General features: G+C 43.5%; 1 protein-coding gene across 26 annotated transcripts in view; it reads left to right on the top strand.

Moving 5' to 3' along the window:
- EXD3 (exonuclease 3'-5' domain containing 3) overlaps window positions 1-23507 on the top strand; it is a 296729-nt gene that overhangs the window by 38708 nt on the left and 234514 nt on the right. For 6 of the 26 annotated variants that reach the window (XM_072025484.1, XM_038188030.2, XM_038188042.2 and 3 more), the window contains exon 3: window positions 17288-17377. The exons of the other annotated variants lie outside the window; for them this stretch is intronic. The gene's annotated coding sequence lies outside the window, so the exon portion shown is untranslated. The remainder of the gene's footprint in view (window positions 1-17287; window positions 17378-23507) is intronic. 26 annotated transcript variants of the gene reach the window in all.

Genomic DNA, 23507 nt, shown 5'->3' with positions numbered 1-23507 from the left:
GTGGCTCAGGAAGCAAATAAATCAAAGCCACAAACTTTGTAGTTCCCTGTTACCAGAATTAATTTTGCCCACTCCCGAGTGTTGGCGAACACTGCATCACACCTTAGAAGTCACAGACTGTGGGGTTATTTCAAGCAAGGACTGTGTGTGTGCATACGTGCACAAGCACAACGTGTGCACATGCACGATATTCATGATCTTTGTGAGTGTCCTTCCAGGATGCTTTATTATAATAAGAATCTGGTTTGTGTTGGATGTAGCAATGCACTGAGGGATAAAGGAGTCGGCAGTCTGTCAGAAAAGCAAGCCTAACTGTAAGCTGAACTCTGTTTTTAAAATTTAGTCTATTGCCACTGTAACACTCCAAGTGCTTGTGCTAAAATCTTGCAGTGATGTGTCCCATTCAATAAATGAGGTAGCGCCATCTGTGTTATCTTTGGACATCCTGTATATAACCTGTATTTAGTCAGTGGTAGGGCAGATCTGTAAAAAAAAAATTTTTAAAAATTGCATACTCTGAACCTAGGTACAGATGGTTGCATGCTGGTATCTCAGCAAGAGGTGTATTTTTAGTTGCCACCTTTATTTTTTCAAATGTGCTGAATGTACTTCTGCCAGTAAAAAAAAAAAAAAAAAAAAAAAAAAAAAAAGTGTGGTTGTTTTTTACATAGCCAGTTTGCCCAGAGTAGCTTTAACACACTTGAAAAGAGGCCATGCAAAGAAGAGAGATTGTCTGGCAACTAATTGCCCAATGCTATGCAAAGAAGGATTTCTGTGGGTCTGCTGGTACAGGATCACTCTGAGCCAGGGTGGGTGACTAACCCACATCTGGGAGGTTTATAAGCACTTTTTGAGTTGACCAGTGGAAACTCAGTCTGCCATGAGGGGTGTTGGGGCAAAGTTCACTGACATCTCTTCTATATCTTTAGACCTGCAATTATCCTCTTTGCCTCGCATAGCTGGTGTTTTGCTACCTTCCCTTAACTATGGCTCAGCTAATGGTTTCTTTATCTGAGCTGGACAAATGGAGATGAGCTACCAGGTGTTGTCTGTGTGCTGATAATACTGCATCCTGCCTGTCCAGCACCCACATATGTTAAATAGGAGGAGTCATTTAGATAGGAAGGGACCCCTGGAGATTACCCATGCCTCATCTTCTAAGGGCAGGACCTACTTCAATTATGTCAGGTTTCCTTGGGCCTTGTCCCCCCGTATCTGTAAAGATGGAGATACTACAACCTCTCTGGGTGCCTGTTCCAGTGCTTTATTATTCCTGTGAATCCCACACCCCCATTATTAAGCTAGAATTTACCTTGTTGAACTTGAGTTCGTTGTTCTTCATCTTTCAGCTTTGTACAAGCCTTACCTTGAGAGCACTCTGGGAAGAGGAGCAGTTGAGATTTTCACGCAGAAGTGCAGTCCTGTCCATTCCCTTTCACACTTGGGTCCTCTAATTGGTGGTACCAGGGTACGTAGTAAACCCAGAAAAGTTTCATTTGCATCCACCACCAGTGGGAGAACACTTCTGAGCAAAACCAATCTAATCTCTTTATTATGTTCTGGTCTGTGCTTTGCCAACACAGTTTATGGAAAAGACAAGGAACTGGAGGCTTGTTATAGGGTGAGTGCTGATAGGCTAACTGGACCCCTGAAAAATGTATTGTTCTGCACTGACTGGGTTCCTCTGTTGTGTGTAGTGAACCTCAGTGCTGGTATTGCACACAGCACAAGGGAAGATGGAGTCTTTTCTTCAGATAAGCTGTATTTTAAATGAGAGCAATGAAGTAAAAAACAGTCTGTATCATGTGTTAGCATTTTTTACCAAGTCAAAATTGCTTCTGGGAATAACTGCCCTACTTGGTGTGTCTTCTCAACATTTCATCTAACATATTAGATGTTCTGAGGGCAGGTATTGACAGTTAAAATTTTTTCACACTTCCATTTAAAATTTTAACCCACTAGCATTTCTCATACAGGAGTTCCTCCATTACAGCTGCATGAAAATTTCTTCTTATTCTTAAACCTGAAGCCACTTGTCAAATCTCTTAGAAATAGGCAATTGTATTAATCCTTTTGGTAGAGGAGTTGTCTTTGGTTTAAAGTGGTGACTCTGATAGAAGAAGAAAGAAACAGAAAATTACGCTGTGTATTAGGATATAAATTTTTCATGGAATCATGTGTTTAGCATTGCCAAGCATTCTTATTTTGTCAGGTAGTTACTGTTGTTTCTGGCGAAATGCAGCTGATGAAATGCACAGTTTGGCTTCTTGTGCAAAGGGAGCCCTTCTTAGGAAGCGGGGACTCCTGCAGCATGAGTAACTGATTAGTACCGGATTGCAAGAACTCGTAAAATGATTTGGAGTTGGTTGAAGAAGTAAGAAATAAAATAAGAAATGAAAATGAATTGCAGATGTGCATTGTAGATTTTAAACTGGGAATCCTAAAACCACTTGCCTAAGTTGAACCACATTAAGGGCTTGAGAAACACCAGGTCCATGGGAATCCTGTGCTTGTTGGCACTGTGTCCAGAAGCCTCTGTTTTTCAGGCTAGACACCACATTTTCATCTAGAGACTATTTGGGTTCCAAGCAGATTTTTTTCATTTCATTTTAAGCTAAATTAAAAAAAAAAATCAGCCAGCAGCCAGGAGAATATTTGGCTTTTGTTTCTTTACCAGCTGTTTTCATTCTCGGAAACTCATTTTAGCTCCTGGTGTGTTTCTTCAATTTGTAGCTTATGAATTGCAGGAGCAGATGATACGCTGCTGAGTGCACCCTCTGTACGGGGCTGCCTGTGAGAATCGAGCGGTTTTGTGCAGCAAGGGCAGGCAAATAATTTGACGTTAATTCCTAGAAAGAGGGAGCTTTGGGGTGAAGGTCGCTAGACAGGATCTTGTGACCGAGAAGTTGGCTGCTTTTAAAACTCTTGATTAGTGAGAAGGCTTTAACAACCGCCTTCCGCGTCTTGTGTTTTGCCTGTCCTGGAGCCGTGGGTAGTGCCTGCTGCTCTGGAGCTTGCTCCCATGCAGTATGTGGCAGAGACTGGCAAAGGTCTAAGTGAGAGCTCTTGTTCGCACCTTCCCCTTCATCCTGCTTCAGGAGGCCGCTCGTTCTGTGGCCCCGTGCAGCCTGTCGGTCCCTGGCCACCCTGCCAGCTCCTCACCCTGCCCAAGCTCCTCCAGGCCCGCTGCGCTTCCTTTGGCCTCCATCTGCTCGGCCTTGGCCAAGCAACTGCGTCACTCGGGTGGGGGCCCAAGTCTTGTCTCCTTGCAGCTCTAAACCTCGAGGTCTGGTCACACTTTGGTGGGGATGCTTCTTATCTCGGCCATTGTTCCACCTTTCCTGCTTGTTCCCTTAACAACCGCTTTTGATCTGGCTCCATAGCGATTAACCCATCCTACACCCACGCGGAGGCATGCGTCGTCGGCAGGGAGAACAATGGCGTTATCTCTTGCCGTTGCTCGTGGCGTCAATATTATTCTTAATTTGTCTAGTGTAAGAGTAAAAAAGAAGAAGATTGTGTTCAAGCCCAGTGGTGTGAATGTGTGGCCTTGTCAGCCGGCGTCCTTTCTGAATCCATTGGCTTTCCCATTTCTTCTCTTTGATCTCAGCCCCCTCTATTTCCTCTGTAGCGCTGATTTGTCAAAGCATGCGATGCTTTATCATGTGCTTAATTTTAAGCACAGTGAGAGTGCTTATGTGCTCAATCTTTTTCAGATGCGTTCCTGTCTCGGGCCTGGGGTGTGTCTGAGAAGCCAGGATTGTGGCTTAATTCTTGCAGGGGATCTAGCTGGGTTTTCCTTCTGAGGAATTGTTTTCCAAAGATATTGCTTTTTCTGCACAATCAATTTATGATGTGGTACGATAAAAACATCACTTAGATTTCAAATGCAAGTAGTCTAAAATGAGGAAATGCCAGAACTAAGTATGCCTGCACAACTCCAACCTACCACAATGTGGGTGTGAATTATGACAGTCTTTAATTACATGACCACATACCAACGTGGTGTTTTTTTCCAAAGAACTGTCGCCTGTCACAGTGTTGAAGATGGATGTGCTCTGGAGTGTGTAGCTAAGAAAGCACTTGTCTGTCAAGCGCTGCCTCACACGTTACCCTAGCAGAGGGTGCAGAGGGAGCCATGCTGTGTATTGCAGGAAAAATTGCATTCCTACAAAGCCTGAAGTTCTATTTTTATTTCTTCTGTAGAGGTCTTGCACAGAAGTAGCTGTCCTTCAGCTAAGCATGATTGAGAACAATTGTTCAAGAGTACCAATTAAGTTATCTCTGATAGAAGAAGGAGATGGGACTTGTGGAATGGCAAGGGGTAAGGATTTTGTGGGGTAGTGGAAAGACAAGTGATGAGGAAAGAGCCAGGTGTGTAATTTATAACCTGTGGAACATGGTCACTGGAGAGAGGAGGTTATTGGAGGTTATTTAAACAGCACAAAATCCCTTCTGCTGTATTACCTAAGATGCTTTTCTCTGCCTTTAATCTTATATATATATTAGTTTATATATATATTATATATATATATTAGTTTAATAAGGGTGAGTTAATAAAAGGATTCTTGATGACAAACCTAGGGTAACATAACTGTAACAGTACCACTTGGGTCCCTTCCCTTCCCTTCCCTTCCCTTCCCTTCCCTTCCCTTCCCTTCCCTTCCCTTCCCTTCCCTTCCCTTCCCTTCCCTTCCCTTCCCTTCCCTTCCCTTCCCTTCCCTTCCCTTCCCTTCCCTTCCCTTCCCTTCCCTTCCCTTCCCTTCCCTTCCCTTCCCTTCCCTTCCCTTCCCTTCCCTTCCCTTCCCTTCCCTTCCCTTCCCTTCCCTTCCCTTCCCTCCCACTGGTTTGGTTCATCACCCTCTGTTTCGAAGGTGGTGATGCAGGGGAAGGAAGCATTTTGCAGAGCAGTACTTCTTCTTGATCTAATTTCATCCCTCATAGAAAACTCCAAATTAACATACTATCTGTATTGTCTAGATAAATTATCCCAACATTTTTTTTAATGCTAATGGTGGTCCTGACACCACTCCTATTCCTGCATCTTCAGGGCAGAAGCACTGAAAGTTTCATGTGCTGAGGGCAGGGCTGGTGATGCACGGCCAGTGGGATGAGCTGCAGGGCTGGCTGCACAGGAGAGCTGGAGATGTGTCAGCCTGCAAGTTCCAACGAGAGGTAGAAGAGGCCTGGAGCAGCTCTCTGAGTTGTCTCTGACTGTCTAGAGATCAGTGGAACCAAACGGAAGGCTTTAAATCAGGATGTTTCCTCCTGAGTTCCTGTGGGAGTTCAGCTCTTTCAGGAGAATCCAGTGCTGGTTCCTGAGGCAGGAAGATGCTGAGCATTGATGCTGGTGTCTCACTCGTGGGTTGAAATTGTTTTGAATGCTTCCGTCTCACTTGTGATATTGCCACTAGAATTACAGTTGACATAGCCCTGTAATTACTGTGCCACAGGTAACATAAGTATTTATTAGACTATTTTATGTTCTGTTTCTTTTGTTTCAAATTAAGCATTTTTATAAGAACAAAAGAAGAATGAACAGATGCAAGCTTTGAAGAGAACTGTATGTTTTCAGAATATATGGCAATGGGTATAGTTTGATAGGTCACAATTACTTTCATCCCGTTGTGTGAGCATATTGCAGGTGTGTTGGATTCACAGCATGCTGTAGCTGCTATACATAGTTTTAAAAACTTTGTAAATGTAACAGCTAGGAATTTATTTATTTATTCAGACATAATGTACTTTAAAAAAATGCAGTAGGGTGGTTAATTTAAGGCTCTTAAAGCCATTGCAAAACCAGATTTTCTTATTGGTATTCTTTTTCTTTTTTTTTTAATTTCTGCTGGATGTGGGGATGGATAATCACCTAGCAGCGTAAGAATGTATGATTCACAAATACCTCTTCAGCATGTCTGTTACATTCTGTTTTCCTTTGTTCCACAAAATCCCTTTGCTCTGTAGTGAATCCCATAGTACTCAAAGTAGAGAGAGCTTCTTGGATGAACAGCATCTTGTAATCTTTTAATTTCAAATTCTTTTCTGTCCAAAACATGTTCTTACTGAGGCTTGGTCAGCTTGAAAAAAAAAATGACCACCACCACCACCACCAAAAAAAAAAAACAACACAACTGATGAGCTATTTACTTTTAATTTTTGTCTTACTAAGCTTGATTATTGTTTTAATTATCCATTGTTATTGTTTGTGACCTTCCACTAGAATTGTTCAGCATGAGTTTAGAAAGATTCCTGCTTTTATGTGAGGAGGGCGTGACTGTGAGGAAATGTTTGTTCAGTTGGGTGGAACAACTTATCTTTCTTGTGATTTTTGTGGGACATTCATCTTCTGCATGCTGCAGGATCACTTACAGAATTGTTTATTGACTTTAAGAAAGAGGTATTTTAGATTCAGTGGATTGAATCCTATGTTTCCCTAAAGCCACCTGGTGATTTTGATGACTGGAGTGAAATGCTTGAAGGAAAAATATGCTCTTACCATCTTATCTTTTAGTATATAGGCAAAGAAGGAAGAAGTTGGGCAAACCTGAACACCAGAGAAGATGCCTTTTGCAATCAAAATCTTTTAAATTTGGATTGTGCAATGTAGCCATAAGGCAATAACTGAATGTGCTTTAATGAATAAACTATTAAAATTGTTCCTCTGTAACTTGTAGTTGCTGTATTTCTGTTTTGTGTCTTGAGGAGTTAAATTCCAGCATGGTAGAGTCAGGGTTTTGATGTAATGTTGGAAAGCAAATGCTGCCAATTTGGAGTCCATGACTTTTGTAATTGGCGGCCCTACTAAGTTATCCATAACAAATGGGCAGTTCAAATGTTTTATGTTTATAGAACTAATTTCCTATTTTAAATGCCTATTTAAAAGCTCTGGTTTAGTGTTTCGTTTTTCAGTGACCCTATTGTATTGAGGGACTGAGTTTCAGATCAGAGTCTTTCTAGATGTTACACAGTAGATCTTAGGAGTACTGTACTGTCTGAAATAAACTGAATGTGAAAAAAGACAGTGTAAAGCACTCTTGGATGCATACAAATTATGTGGGATACACTAGAGACTAGAACATGTTAAGTCTATGACTGAATAGCAACTACTGTAGAAAGTTTTATAGATGTGAAATACAACCATCGTACTGCAGGCCTGTGTATTAATACAGTTGGTTTTGAGTTTTTGAGTCTGTCTAACACTGATATTTAGGGGGTGCACTTTTAAATGGATAGTAATTTTGTGCCCAATATACTAGGTTGGACTTACAGCTTTTTCTGTGAGAGCTGTATAGATAGACTAACGTTCTGTGCATCTGACTACATTTAGTTTCTCAATTTTAAGTACCTATCAATCTTTAAAAGTTACAGTCTTATGTTTTACATCCATGCAGGGTTTTTGAGTGATTTCTTTGGGGCATGGTAGAAGCAAAATAACCAAAGGTTTGTCCTTTTTGTATTTTATCAAGATCTCAGTGCAATAACTTGATACACAGGTTAGATGTTTATTCTTCATGTAGCAGTGGCAAGTGTATGTGTGTGTATATATATATATGTATTTGAACAAAATCACTTAGCTAAGGGCAGTGAAGGCTTCTGAAATTGTAAACTACAGAAAGCAGTGTATTGTTTTAGAACATGCTCATTTGGGAACAGGTTTACGTACAAGATTCTTAAAACCATCACCTCTTGTTTTAATCAGCAGCATGCTTGTTGAAAATATGCTTAACCTCCTGGGGGGAAACAAATGAATAATGTCCTACTTTTCATTAGAATCTCATTAGTTTTGCAGTTATGAGGTATAAATCAAAAAACATAAGCAAAAACAGCAGTTCCCAAAGCAGAGTGCTGTTTAGATTCCTGCTAATGGATGTCTGGCTCCTTATACTGTATGTCGGTCTGAGATTGGAATTCAGTGGGGTACCACGAGGTTTTTAGGCTTGGTCTGGTTAGTATAGATAGCGCTACAAAAATCCATCTGTTAGCATATGTGTGTGAAAGTATGTTTGGATTCACATGAATTTGCATAGGTGGGAAGTCTGCTCACTGGGGTTTGCACACACAGCGTATTGGAACACACTTGGCCTGAAGAAGATATATTTTTCAAGAATTTGTCGTGATTGTGAAAAACATTTTAAAAAGAAGACTTAATTGAAACTTTCTGTCTCGGATGTGTTTTGCAATGCAGCAATTTTAATTTTAGTGAAATATGGACATTGTGAAACTACAGAGATCTGAAAGTGGGCATGAAAAGAAAGGAAACTTAATATGTTCCCTTCACATGAAGTTTTTGCAAACTTATGGTAAACCAGATAGCAAAAGCACAGTGGATTGTTCATGTACAAATAAAACTTGCAGAGGTGAAGATGGGGAGTACGCTTCTTTCTTACACAGAGCATTCTGGGGTGAAATCTCCAGTGTAATAGGTGGATTTTCTTTCCAAAGCTGACTGTGGTGCTGTGCACTCCGAGCTCAGTCCTCACAAACACGAGCTCTTCTCCGTCCTGTCTCTCTATTGCAGCACTCCATTCCTGCTGGGATCAGCAGACTTTTCTGTTGTAGAGGTGGAAATCCCACAGAGGAGCGGGCTGCAGCCTGGAGTCTATCAGCAGTCCCGCTTCCTGGGACCACAGTCGTAAGAGTTGGGAGAAGCAGTTCGGTGATGCAGCCGAATCCCTGCTGGTGGCATGTTCTGGTGGCACTGTTAACCTGTGCAGCCCTGCTTGCTGTCTCCCAGGCCAGCTCACAGGCAGGAGCAGCACAGCCACGCGCATGTTGCGGAGAGCTGGGACCGCAGCCCGTCTGCTCTCACACCGCCTCAAGCTGGCGGGGTCAGGAGGGAAGCAGGTGAGAGTGTTCCCATATGACTGATGCTGTGACTGTGTCCTGCTCGCCGGCTGTGGGTGGACTTTGCTGAAAAACACCTTTTGTTGGTTGCTGTTTGTTTATGTGCACACAGGACCCACACAGGCCTCTGTGAACCAGGGAGGCTTTTCATACTGAGGCCTTCGGGACAAAGCTAGACTCGTTTTCTTTTTGTGGTTACCACATGGCTTTTATGATAAATATAGGAGATAAAATATAGCAGTTCAAGGAGAGGAAAATGTCTCTAGTTGAACCAAATTCTATGGAAAACCAATTCTCCCTTTCAGTGTTACAACAAAAAGACTACCTATTTGCATTTACGTAATACCGAGCATGTGTAATTTTAAAAAGTGGGACCTTCCTTCTTACAAAAATGAACTCGCTGGGCCCAAGCAGATTTAATAGCTGAGATTGGAGGGTGCATACAAGTCTGTTCAAAATCTGTTGTAATTTCACATGGACTTTGATTTCCTGCCAACCTGAAATGTAGGTCAGGAAAAACAGGTACTTGTTTCTACAACAACTGTTTGCTTGCTGTGCTGTAACGTGCAGAAGCACTCTCTTTTTTTGAAAAAGATTTGCATGGATTTATAAATCTTTAAATTTAGAAAGGAAAATTGGTCTTTCAGTTTTTCCAGAAGCACTTCATTCTTTCCACAATATGCATTTGGAAATCTGAATGCTCTTCTGCTTGGAGAGCAGGGGAGAACGGCAGTGGAATGCTAGCCAGTTTAAAATGCTTGACATTTTTTAGAGCAGCACAGGCCACACTAAGAAGCATTTTGAACCTTTCCCTCCAGAGAGCCCTGGGATGCCATGTGGCCTCATTAACTTGGCTACTCCAGGAACAGATTGAAAGCTGCTATTTTCATGTATATTGTTTAAAACTTGGCTGCAGTGATGAGGTGGGGAGGGAACATGGGGGAAGAAAAACAAAAAACAGAAATGAGAGAGAGACGGAGAAAGAGCCATAAGGCCAATATTGTCGGTTGTTTTGTTACAGATATGTACATTTTTGAAATTTTGCTAGGATAACATCATTTTGGCTTTTCTTTTATGTATTTCATTTGGGATGTCTTCTTTACACTTGATGAGTTTAACTTGGATTGGGATGAGGAACTCATACGGATTTGAGCATGGCTCTATAATGTCTCTCTTGGTGGTAGATTAAAAATAAAAATAGAGCAGTTTTGCTTTTTTTTTTTTTTCCTGCTGCGGTCTAGATGAGCGCAAAGAGAAACAGGCTTTCCATTGTGCTGCTCTCCTGGGTTTCGCTCCGTGCTGAGCGAAGGACGGGGCTCCACTCTGCCTCCCTAGAGGAGGCTGGCTCCTCCGGGGGCTGCCGAGAGCTGTGGGTCAGGCCAGGCACCGACAGGCAGGCACCCGAACCCCTCTGTGAGCTGCGCGGTGAGACATTCACCCTGCCCTGCCTGAGCATCCCTGCAGCCGAGCAAGACAGCTCCTGCCTCCTGTCTTGGCTGGGAGCAGGGCGCTGCCTGAGGTGGACAACTGGATGCTTGGGTGGAGGGGATTTCTCCTCAAAGCCAGTGGTCCTGGAGCTGGGCTGGTGGGCCAGGAAAGAACATCATCCTTCTTGTGTCCCCTCTTTGTCCTCCACCTGTCTGTGGTTCGGCAAAGATTTTGGTAATCGGGTGTTTCTGATGTTCAAAACAACGATGGGCCTGCAGAGAACCATGAACTTTCTTTTGATGGACGTTGAAAGGTTTTCGTTTTTGGATGTAATTTTTCCTTCCCATACTTCTGCCTCCTGGAAGCATCACGTTTCCTCAGCCTGACAGCAGGTGCGGGACCCAACTCCTGCTGCCAGGCTCCGTGTCGAGCACCGACTGCATGGGGCCGTATCCTGACTGTGTCCCCAGGGCCGTGCACAACAGCCCTCCTCCCCGCATGGTCTTGGCTTCCCCCTGCGAAGGACAGACAGTTCAGCAGAATCTGCCTGTGTTCAAAACAATTCGTTTTGGTTTCAGGCTACTGTATTTGGCTTCAAGATGTCATGTCTGGCTAGTCTAAACTTCCTATTGACAGCGTCTAGGCTGCTCTAAGTAGGAATCCAGAAGCTTTCAGGAAGGCTGTCTGTGACAGGTAGCAGTCGTGCTCAATTCTGTAGGCATGGCAAAGATGCCAGGTGCTTGTTTGGAAGTGTGCTGGAGGGGAGATGCTGCCCTGCTGTCAGCTGGTGCCGTGTATACCTGGCTTTGGAGATCATCTTCAGAAGGACTTGAGCCTGTAATGGGTGGCTGGTGGCTTTTGCTGCTGTTGCTGTGCAGATATAAGAATAAGCGTAATGCCACCTGATAAAAGTTTTGTCATTTGCAAGCTCTTTATTCCTTCATACTGAAGTCAAAAGAGGGCACTGGAAATGCTTTAATTTTAGCATCTTTTGCAGTTTGTATATCAATATAGTTTTAATTGTTGATTCTATCAAGGAATGGCTTCTTTTTCCCTGCTAATTGTTCGTTTGGCCCTTCAGAGGCCCGGGGACTGGTTAATGGCACAGTATCAGATTGATTGTTGCTGCATCTGAGGCGTTATTGTCTGAAGCTTGGCTTCTGATGCTGCGTGCGGCAGCAGCGCGCTGCAAGCAGAGGAGAATGACAGATGAGCAGAGGCTTCCTAGAGAGCAGGCAGCGCATCCCCCAGCTGTTTGGAAGAATTGAGGGAGAAAAAAAAGGAGAAAGGCAGATTATCCCATTATGTTTACAGGGCATTGGTCACACAAACAATGACTGTCCTCTTTGACAAGAGGATTGTTTAATTAGTTAAGGGTTTGATAAAGAGATGACTAAACATACAGTGCTCTGAAGGCATCTGCCTTTTAGTACAGCAGGCACGTCCTTCGTGCTAGTGCAGTACTCTTCTCTCTCCTCAGGAGCTCTGGAGACCTCCAGAGCTCTGTTCCAATTCTCAGAACTGGTTGCTGTGAGCATATTAAACTGAATATCTGTTATCTGAGAAACAAATGTAAATTATTTAGTTGCCTGTGAACTAGCTTTAATCATTCTGACTGAGAAGATGTAAATTATACATGGAAAAGTGTATTTTTAATATATATGTTCTGGTGTCCTCAGTCATCTTATCTTCATAGCTTTTCCTTTGCTACTTTTTTCTTATTTTTAATTTGTGACAATCTTCACCAATTTAGATTCCCTCCCAGAAAATTTAAACTGGACCACAATGAGAATCTGTGTAAATGGATTGTTAATTTCTTTGCAGGTAAGCAGGTGTGAACCAGTGGAATTAAGAATACGTGTTGCAGTGGTCTTAAGTTCAGGATTGCACTGTCTTTGCCATGCTACTGAACTTAAACATAAAATCCATTTTGAAATTTTAAATTGGATTTTAAAATCCATTTTGAAATAACAGAGTGAGTTCATTTAGTATATCAAAGTGTTGATGTTAGCACTGATTCCAGTCTACACATCTCAAGATCAAGGAGTGTACAGAAATAAAATCAATATTCAGTATTTGTAAAGTGTTCTAGTTGAACCATGAAATTTGCATTCGTGTTATATTTAACATCATGCTGCACTTAGAGTAGTTTTCTTGTGTTTAAATTGGCATCTGCCTTTATAAATACTGACAAATAATTGCACATGATCAATTCTGTGAAATAAGAAAGTGTTGTACAAATATGATTTTTTTTAAATGAAAGCTTTCTAATATTGTTCTGTTGCTGTATTGCACTCATAAGCCATAACTTAGAAGCCACTTATTTCTTAGTGCAAGGCATATTTTTTAAGTTTTGAGCCTCCTTGTATTTTTTTTTCTTGGACGATTTTATTTTCTGTAGTGTTTTGTGACCACAAAACAAATTCTTTTAATCTACCAGAGTGTGAGTTGTTAGATGTGTAATCATGGCCAGAGACAATATGTATCTAGTGTTTTAAATTCACAAGGGGATCATACATCAGGATTAACTGCCCGGCGTCAGGGAGAAACTGCCGTTGTGTCTTCCAGTTATTGATCTCACGGTTGCAAGCTTCCTCTTTGTTTGAGGGTGACAAGTGGGTAGGCTGTGCCATGCGTCAGCGTCCTTCCTCAGGCTGGGGAAGACAATGCATTGAATGTCGCAGATGGGCGAAAATGACAATAAAGCTGCAAATGCCAGTGTAAGTGTAGGTCAGGCATGCCTCATACCTGTGTTTTTCTCAGTGCTCCCATCTCAAAACGTCTGGGCTGCAAGTTTGCCCCAGTCCTCAAGAATATGAGCTATTAATTAATATGTGAAAACAGAGATGCAGCCCTATACTAAAACAGTGTTATCTGGATGCAGACACTGCCCTGCACCTCCTGGGACCTCTCCTGTGTGCAGCAGTGTGGGGCTTGGTGCTGAGCGGCACTGGGCAGTGGCGGGGCTCTGTGAAGCATTAGCTGCTGACGCCTGCTGTCTGCAGGGATTGCAAAAGTTTGTGCAGCCCCGAGTTGGTGCCTCACTCACTAAATTTCCGTTAGAGCTCTGTAGGGAGATGCACAGTGCTCTAAAAGAAGTTTTTCCTCCCGGTAAATAGCAAGCGGCAGTTAATTACTATTGATGAGCAACTTCCCTCCTCCCTGAGCCTCTGGCTCAGGCCATTGTTTTCCCCAGGCTCTTTCAACTGATGGAGGTGGTAGAAGGACCTGTGAAGAAAACCCAGACCAAGCATCTCATCAGCACAGGTTGCTGCTTCATGCTTTCGTGCCAGTGACGATGGTATTTCTCTTCAGTATGAGCTGTGCCAACTTCACAGACCACAGCTTTGAGAAAGGATATTCCTTCAGCATTTGAAGGGATTAATAATTTCTAGGAGTTGGCAATTTTCTGTTGCCAGCGTGTTACCCCTGATTTCCTTATTGTATTCCAGATAGCTTTAGAGCTGGTGAGAGGCACGATGAGGAGCAATTATGCAGTCAGTCTTGCCTGCATGGGGAGGGAATGCTGCAGTTCTTCTAAAAATGTGCTGTGTCCATCCAGCACATTTGAGAATGAAGTTAGTGGTTTCCTGAGTTGTGGTATGCTGTCTTTGTTGGGGCAGGAAAATCCCACTTCTCAGGGAGGTCTTTTCTTCTGTGAGATTCACATGGATGTGCTTTGAAATGTTACAACTTGAGCAGTCCCTCTGCTTCTGCCTTTTGCAGCACTGCTCTTCTCTGTTGGGGAGTTTCTTGCGCTTTTTTTTTTTTTTTTAAACTAAATATTGCTGTCTGTAAACACCATCAGGCTGCAAGAACTTTCTTCCCTGAAAAAGAATATAAGTAGCAACTTTCCTGCACCTTATTTCTATCACTGGGCTGATAAATTCCCTGAAGAGGGACAGGAACAGCCCGCAGTCACATGCAGCTTTTAAGAAGCTGGTCTGCATTTGTGCAGGGGATGCAGTCAGTCCATTGCTGAATGCAAAGGTACCTCAAACAAGACGGGAATACATGGGACAGGTACAAATCTTTTCAACTAGTGCCTTTCTTGTCAAGCAGGACCCTTGTCTGTTTTCTGTGGTCTCACCTCACTGAAACACCCTGCAGGGAGTGCTGTGCTTAAGGCTTTTCTGCCTTGCTCTGCACTGCACCTATTGCTTGAAGGTTGGCAAGAGACATTCCTCTGGGCATGTTCGAGAGACGGGACGTGGATGGTTGGTATCTGTGTGCACATCTGGCTTCCTCTAGCTCTGTAGCAGAAGCACTCAAAGCTGGAGCGAGCTGCTTTGGTACCTGGATTGTTGCCTCATTTGAGGTTTGTGACCTGTGACAGCATCAGGGTTATATAGATTTGCCCTCATTTGTATAAAACCTGATATTTGAAAAAATAGCAGTTAATAACTGCAGGGGAGCTAGGGAGGGGAACAAGAGGTCTTTTCCTCTGAGGTAATGCATGCTCACCACTGAACACCTTTCTTAAGACAGCGTGCATAGCTATAGCTCCCCTTCCACTTTTGAAGCAGTCAGGAAAAGTAGTTAAATAGCATCACAGGCCAGCTTTCCAGTGTGGAAGGCCGTGAAGGGCAGATAGGTGGTGTAAGCGATGATGTTTGGGACCATCCTTCAAAACTTCTAAGAAAGTTTTAAAAGCATGTAAGAAAAGGATGCAATGCAAACAATGTAGAGGCAAGCAGATGTAGCAGAGCACCGTTCTGTTGTGAATGTTGGCTAAAGCACCCAACTCTTCTGTTATCGTGCATCCTGAGGATGATGCATGGTGCCACTTCTGTTCAGTGTGCAGCCTCTTTGGGGCTTAAGAAGGAGCTAGAGGTGATGGTCTCTCTTCAGGTGAGACACACACATTAGTCCTGGGCATTCTGAGCGTGTAGCATCCTGTTCCTTTTACTGACCACATAAGCAGACATCCCAAAATGTCGCCTCCACAGTGCCTGCCAGCAGCATGGAAATGGAGTTGGCTGGATTAGTTACATTGAAGGAGAAGTTAGCATTCCCTTTCCATCTCTTTTCAGACCCTGAAGTTTCTGGTAGGCATCTGCATGAACAAACTCGCAGAATGGAGAGCTTTGCAGGAGAGCTCCGTAGGGTGGGATCTTTCTCCAGTGGTTACTTTGAACAAGTGTGGACTTGTGCGTACATAAAGCTTAATAAGAGAGGCACTTTATGGCATTGTAGCAAAGTAGTGTAGATGCACACTAGCTTGAAGTAGCTAACTTGCTGCTCTGTGAACAAGTGAATTAGATTAAATCACCCCTGAACAGACATGGCATTTCATGTTGAAATGAAAAAGGAAAGAATCCTGATCTTTGCAAGTGGTTGCCCACAGCTTCGCAATTTAACTTTGAATTTGTTGCCAGTTGCTCAGAAGCCAAATCATTTGGCAGACATAAATCAGATATTCCTACCCATGCCTAAAGGAGAATAATATGTTGGTTCTAACATTTGTATTATTTTATGGGTCGATTCATCATTACTTAAAGGTCTTTCAAAAGGTGGTTAAAACTATGCATAAACTGTAGTACTTTGTGAAAAATTAGACCATGATTATTGCAACTATAACTGCAGCTAATAAATCATAGTGAGAAAAACACATGCCTTTCAGGGTAATAATACTGTTTATGGATGCGTAACAGTGCAAAAGTTGGCTAATGCAGCATTTTTCTCAACTTTTTCTGAAGATAATGGTAGAGACTTTTGTAGCATATTGGGATCTCTAGGTCTGTGCAGCCAGTCTCATGCACAATGCTGCACATGCCACTTCTGGAACATAAATCTGAGCCATTGAACTCAGGTACACTGCTCCCCCTGAAACTGTATGACTCATTTGCTGGGTGGTGATGCAGAAAGAGGATGGAAAGGCAGAAGAAGCAGCAAAGGGCAGTGGGAAGGTCGCTGGAGACCCATTTTCCAGACATACTCAAAAACAAATGGAAGGCCTGGCTCCTGGTACAGGTGTTTGAGGAATCGTTTGTTGACTACACGCTGCCAACCTACAAGATATGTTGTGAGAAGAACTGAACCTCAACTTCCAAATTTTCCTTTGTCCCATGTGAAAATTGTTTCTGCCACCAAAAATGACCTTTATATACCCCAACTCGTGGGGTATATAAACACTGCATTGAAAGCCTGCTGACTGAAGAAGACCTTCTCAAGCTTATTCAGGAGTTAAAAGGTGAGGAAGAACTCTCCCCCAAAGGAGTTCTGAAAGCAACTTATTATCGCACATGATGTACATAACACTGAAATGGCTTGGGAAGAGATCCAAAACTTGGCACACAGTTTATGGTGAATAGTGTGGTCAGAATTTGTTCTGACTTTCTGGGATTTGACATTAGATTATCTCCAGAAAGATACTGTTTCTCTGGCTGTGGGTGCAAGCAGAGGAGGCATACAAGGCAAGTGTGGTGGAGTTGTTGACTTCATCCTCTGAGTGCTTGACAGAGACTTGACTGACCCTGGGAAGCAGCTTTACTTGGTCTTGTCATTGTTTGGTGATGACAGGGAAAAAAATAATTGCTCAGAAAGAATCACTGAGGACCCTCACACTGAAGGATTAGTACAAGGTTTTTTAGTCCCTTAGATGTAGTAGTGGAAATTGTTCAAGACAGTGGTCTTCTCAGTGCTCGGACAAGGCCATCAGTGCATTGTAAGATTTGATCTTGTGTTATAAAAGGATCTACTGGTCAAAATCTCAGGCCAGTAATCTGCCATCCCTTCTTTTATATTTTAAATAGCAGTGAGGATCTTCAGCTACTGTGAAGCCAGTGTCTCCTTCAGCTTTAGGTCACTATAGTTGCTGATTAGTTGAGCTCTGGTGGCTGCATCTCCTACATCTCCATTCTCTGTGTCATCTAACGTTCCTCCTTCCTTGCTGCCTTCTGCCTCAGCATGTCAGGCCACTCTGAAACTCATGTTTCACCACGTGAGCTTTTACATGAAATGTCAATTAGTTTGATAAGAAGTTCATGAAGTCAAAATGTTATTTGCATTTCAGGCACTTAACAAAGAGGATATTCCCTCTTTGAAGGAGAGAGGAGGACCCATGCATAGAGATGCCCACATCAAAGTCAAACATAAATAAGAGGTAAAACTTACTAAACAGACAGGCTTCATGTTGTTAACAAGGTGTATCAGCTCTCAGGTGAGAAAAACCTGAAGAAAATCTAGGTCAAGTCTGATAAGATAACCTAGAAATTAAAATGCCAATAGCTTGTGGGATTCCTGCATTTTGGAAATATTTGCAAGGCATACCAGCAGTGCCTTTGGGAGAAAGAAAAGGCACTTATCACCAACTTGAGTGTTGCCTGGATCCTGTGTAAGCTGCAGACCTGCTGCCTTAACTCTGGCCCAGGACGGAAGATGCGGAGCTACAGACAGGATCCAAGGCATTTGCTAACAACAGGAATAACAGAGGAAATGTTAATTTGAACGGAAATCCTTGGATTATTGTGCTTTGATTCTAGTAGTGTTTAGGCCTGGTCTGGAATGAAAGTAATCATGAAGAAATCAGCATGGTATAGTTTAAGGTCCTCTGAGTGAATAGAAAGGGAGACTAACAAGGGAAGCAGATCAAGATAGAGATTTACTGGATTGCTGAGATTATCCATTCATCCAGTAAAGGGTTATGTTTTAGTGCTGTGTCTACAGCTACAGCTACTCAAGCAAAGCCTCCATAAGAAGGAAAGCTTCCAACTATTTTGTCACAGACAAACCTCCCTCCCTCCCTCCTTCCCTAAATGACATGATTCCTAAAATTGTATCCATCTTGTCTGGGAGTTTGCTCAAGCATCTGTCAATTGGGAAGTGATTATTTTTACTGCATTTTTACCAACATGCTTGTGCTTCCAAAACTCTCTAGTGCAGATATGGCTGAAGAATCTTGGTGATCCCTGAGGATCAACCCCCAAAGTGAAGCATTTGGCAGGAGGTGAGAGTTCAGATCATGTTCCTACATGCATTGATGATCGGTGTGTGTTACTGCTCTGACTCATGTCTGCTGGCCAAACAGCTGCAATAATTTAAGACATGACTGTCCCCCACTGTTTATTAGTGCTGCAGAAGGAATGTGTCCTTATATCTCAGTATCTCTAGTTCAGAGCGCAGCAGTTCGGCGCAAATACTTTCACCCCCTGTTCACATTTATATGCCAAAACGAGAGTTGAGATAGCCGAGGCATCTGACGTGCAGACTTCAGCCAGCTGTGCTCACAGGCAGCATCTCCTGGCAGGGAGAGGTGGGGTGAGCAGCTGGTGAGAGCAGTGGCTTCAGCTGTCACAGACACGCTTGCCAGAACCCCTCAGTCAAAGCCCTTTAGAAGCTTCAGATTCTGGAGGATGGTTAATGCATTAAAAGAAAAAAAATGAATAGGTTTAAGCAAGATAGTGAAGCTTCCTCAGCAATCCAGGAGAAAACATTCATGTGCTGTCCCCCCAGAGCACTGGACAGATGTTAACAATGCTGGCTTCATTGCTTAATTGTGGTGTCTGAACTTGAAATCAGAATGCTGGGAAGCAGGCAAAGGTCTTGAAGTCAAAATGGAACCACTCCAGCTCTGGTTTGGGAGATAGCAAAGTCACGTATTGAGTCTGTAGAGTTGTTCTGCTTTTGGAGTTAATATTAGGTTATTCTAGGACTGGAAATAAGAGAGTAAAGAAAGATTATTTGGGGCAGTAGTTGGGAAGCACTCAGGTACTGAATTGTCAGCATTTACAACAACTGCACCATATCTCCTAGTTAGGACGTACATATTACTGTTACAGTCTTGACTATTGCATCCCATGGCTTTTTAAAGTTTCTTTTTCAAATCTTGTGCATTGTAGTAGTTCTCAGTCATGGCCAACAACTTAGAATTAAATTTGTAAATTGTGTGCCACCCTGACCTGTTTTCCTATATGTTTAAACTTTTTTTTTAAAACTTCTAGTTGAAATTCTGCACTGTGTATTTCCAAAGTTTGCTCATTTTTTAAAGGTGTTAGTTTGGAAGTAAAGTGCTACATTGGGGTTCTGTGTACGGAAATGGAGAACCTTTGTAGATTAGCTACAACCTTCAAGAGCTTGAAATAGCATTTAGAAATTTAGCGTAAGTGTCTATATAGCCTGCAAAAGTGTACTTTGGTCTACCCAGTGTAAGCCAACTGGCAAGCAGGGCTTATTCTTCTGGCCTTTTCTTCATCTGAATACGAAAAAGCAAGCAGCAGAAAAATGCAGGTAAGAGTGAGGCTGAAAATCAACCTCCAAAGTCAACACCTCTCTGAAGATTAGGTTTCTATTTCTCTGCTACATTTACGCAGAATATTCTCTGCTCTTAGTGTTTGTTGTTCACCGTGAAGCTTAAAGTGCAGCACAGCAGGTCAGTATGCATCACATCAGTGATTTAGCTAAGCGAAGCCCTTCTCTTCCAATATATGCTGACTGCAGAGAGTCTGGGTGCAAATATCTCAGTGTACCTGCATCTCTTTGCTTGGGATGCACGTGCTGGACACGTTACGGGGTCATGCTGGGTACACGACAGAGGTCTGTGTGACCACATCCTCCCTTGCCTACCTTTCTGCCAGGCTGCTGTGGTGCAGAGCCCCCCTGCCAGGTGCAGCTCTCACTCCAGGTTCTGCAGCCGCTTCTGCCCCGCTGCTCCCTGCTCCTCCTGCCCAGCCGAGGGACCTCAGGGAGTCAGTGTGCTACGGGAGCCATGGGAGAGGTGTGGGGTGCGGCCCGCGGGGGGAATCGTGCACCAAGAGCGTGGGACTGGGGGTCTGCACAGTTAGCTGACGTCAGAGCTTGACTGTTGTGCTTTGGTTTATTGTGGTTTTTGTTCTCCAAATTGTTGTTGGAGTTTAGGTCACCTCCCTGGGACATGCTTTTGGAAAGAAGGGAGAGGATAGGTGCTGCATGCAAGGTGGTGGAGGTCATTGTTAGGTGTAGAGGATGGGAAATATAAAGGGTTTTAAGGTAGCACAGCTATGAAGAGTAGGGTGGCTTCCTTTATGTAGCGGGCTCAGTTACCAGAGCAAACCAAGAGGAGAGAGGTGCATCTGTGAGTAGTATTATGTTATGGAAACATCTGGAAAAACAAATAGGAGAGAAGAAATTTGAAGTCATAACATGTTCATGTAGAAAAGGAGGTGTGATTATGTTGGCAGTATATGACTTTTCCAGCTTGAAACTTCTCTGATTGCACTGGGCACTGGATGGGTCTGCACGGATGAGCAGCTCGGTAGTGGTTTGTCAGTAGAGGGTGCTAGAGACCAGAAAACAAAGTCACGCTCTTTCAGCCTCCAAAGGGAAAAGCAGGTGTGAACCACAAAACCTTGCGGTCCAGAGCCAGTACCCTCCCCTGGGACCAGGCTGTGACTAGAGAGCCACCTTGGACACTGGGGAACATGCTCGCAGCCTTGCGCTGGGCTTCAGCAGTGCCTCGTGCTGTTCTGCCTGTTTGCAGGATGAGTTTCCCAAGAGACTGAATGTGATTAATGTGTAAGAACAGCGCGATGATCAAGGAGAGCTTGCTCTGCAGAGTGGGACCTGATCATGTCACTGGTGGAGCAGGGGGACTTCATAAGTACTTTGGGCAGGTGGAGGCAAATAAGAAAAGGCAGAGAACAGCAGCTGTGGTCCTACACTTGAATCTGTAGGCAGTATTTGCACATGCTGTTAGGCTGCGGGAGCCTCTTGGTGGGAGTGGAGGTTTGCAGGTGATGAAGCACACTGGTCTGGGAGCCCTTCAGAAGCTCAGAGCCAGCAGTAAGGTGACGGGAGACCGTAGGCAGGCTTTTTTCTCTTGATGCAATGAGCCTCTGTGGCAATTAGCTTCCAAGAAGCAAGATAGCAAACTGTCTCCGAAGTAATTCCGGAGGTGGCAGGAATACTTAAAAGAGTCGTGTATTTAGTTTGTCCTCCGTAGTCGTGACTCTTTGGATTTACAAGAAAAAAAGGCAAACATTATTCTTACCAAATGCCATGATAGGTAAATGTCTGGGTGCAGATCTGCATGGGACAGGCAGGAGCCCTGCCTGGGCGTGCGAGTGCCTGGGCTCTTTCCTCTAACTCACGTGTGCTTTACGAGTCCCCGTGTACCTCAAATGGGAGAGCTTTAAGGCAGAAAGCACTGAAGCATCACATTTAAAGGTCTTTCTGTTTTCAGAAGCTCAAGTCCAAGCTATGAATTTTTCTTTGATTGCCTTCCTTTGGAAAGGAGGATTCACCTCATCGCAGGAGGGTCCATTAGATTGCTTCTGCCCACCCTGTGGTATAAACCCTCCTTGCAGCACCACTGCAAATCTACTGAAGTGCTTTATCTCTTCATTACCTTCAGCCAGACGCTGCTGGTAAACTCTGCCCTAGCTGGAAGGGACAGGGTGACCCAGCTGTTTGAAGCTGCTGCCTTTCTAATAGAGGCTCGTCTCTACTATCAGGAGTAAAGCATCCTGAATTGAGCTGCTGGCCTGCGACGTGCACTGTCAGCTATAGGCTGAAAAGGCTGGGGGGAACTTCTTGGTTTCTGATGGTGCTTCACATAGCGAGTACCAGCATGCGCCAGTTGTTTTTTTCTTGGTATGCTGTTGGTGTTGATGATGTGCTGGAAATGTGTGCAGGAAGACATGCTCTCTGGTGTGCAGGGCATTCTCCATGGGTTCAGTTTTTATTTATTCCTGTGGTGTCACAACAATTTGCTTATTATTGATATTACTAACTTGAAAAGGAACGTCCACTAAAAATACATTTATGCCAAACTGGTGGGTTTCACCATGTTGAGGGTGACAGCTTTGATAATACAACAGACTTTGATAGACATCTGTTGATATGTTGTCAGCTGCTTTCTAGTTTTAATGTCAGAAGTAATTAGGCAAAAGGAGGTACTCTAGAATAGCATTACTCTACCGACTCCTGTTGTATTTGTTCTGTTTCGAGCCTTCAGCTGTTCCAGTGAATCTTATGGTAATAATGTCATTAAATGACTTCCTTAAATGTGCAAAAATCAATGATCATTTTGTAAAAACTCCATAAAACTGAAGCAGAGGAAGAACAATCTCCTTGTTGGGATGAATTAGGTAACCTGGATAAACTCAGTAAGCGTAGGAGGCGGCTGTTAGCTGCACGGTCTTGTCCTGGGGGGTTCCCACGGCCACAGCTGCCCTCATGGTGCTGTGCAAGCCACCTCTGGATGGCTCGGGAGGGAGCTCCTCAGCCCACCGTGGTGGTGGAGGGCTGAAGTTGCCCGTTGCTCTGTGTACTGGAGCAGTGTTGCTTGTAGGCACTGGCCTTCTGCTACTTTTTTTTTTTTTTTAACTCCTTTTTCTTTTTTCTTTGCTGGTTCAGTGCCTTTTTTTTTCCATATCCTTATCGTAAAGAAATGAAGCGTCTATTTCTGGGTAGTGAGAAGATCTATGTGATAAACAAATGACTGTAAAATAGGTGGAACTGCTATTTGCATTTCAGCCTGAGCTACAAGGAGACCTAGTATATGTGACTTTTTTCCGCTTTGAAATAATGTAGGCTACTGAGATTGCTTGTAAACAGTCTCAGTACATAGCAATGATAATACGTGACAAACGGGTCTGAGGTGACGGAATTTTGGAGTGGAGCAGAGAGGCTTTGGCTGCTGTAGCTTAGCAGTCTGTAGTTTAGTGCTAGGCAGAATTAAATATTGGGTTTGTGGCTGGCCCCAGGACTGCTGAACTGGATTTAGTAGAGGAATCAAAGTCTGAAAAAGTCAATGAAAAGACACCCATGCACTTTGGATGAGGCTTGTGGAAGTGCTTCTGGGACTAGCCTTACCAATACTGCTAATTAGTTGTTTTCTAGAAAGGGATCTGTGATGCTGGATATCTCTGGCTGTGTGTTCTGTAACAATAAAGCAATAAAAGCCAGGTTGCAAAAATGTGAGGTAGACTTAGAAATCACAGTATGGAGAAGAATACAAATAAACATCACTTCCTTGTAGTTGTCTTCTTGTTTCTAAAGCTCTAAGTTACTCTCACTTCACATTTTCAAATCTTTCTTCCATAATCAAGCAGAATAGAAACCTACTTCATGTTTTGGTGACACTGTTTTGTGAGGAGAGAGAAGATTTTTCTGCAGGCCCTCCACCCAGCTGCTGTGCTTTGAGGGGGGCACCAGCTGTGTCAGGGCTCGAGAAAGCCCCTCTGGTGCAGCCCCCGCAGGGCATAACGCACGCACTGGGAGAGATTTGCTGCTCACTGCTGCCTGCTGGGCTCAGG

This window comes from Anas platyrhynchos, chromosome 18, assembly GCF_047663525.1.
Source record: "Anas platyrhynchos isolate ZD024472 breed Pekin duck chromosome 18, IASCAAS_PekinDuck_T2T, whole genome shotgun sequence".
Classification (NCBI taxonomy): Eukaryota; Metazoa; Chordata; class Aves; order Anseriformes; family Anatidae; genus Anas; species Anas platyrhynchos.
The sequence above is the reverse complement of the archived record's forward strand: the minus strand, read 5'-3'. Positions and strand labels throughout refer to the sequence as shown.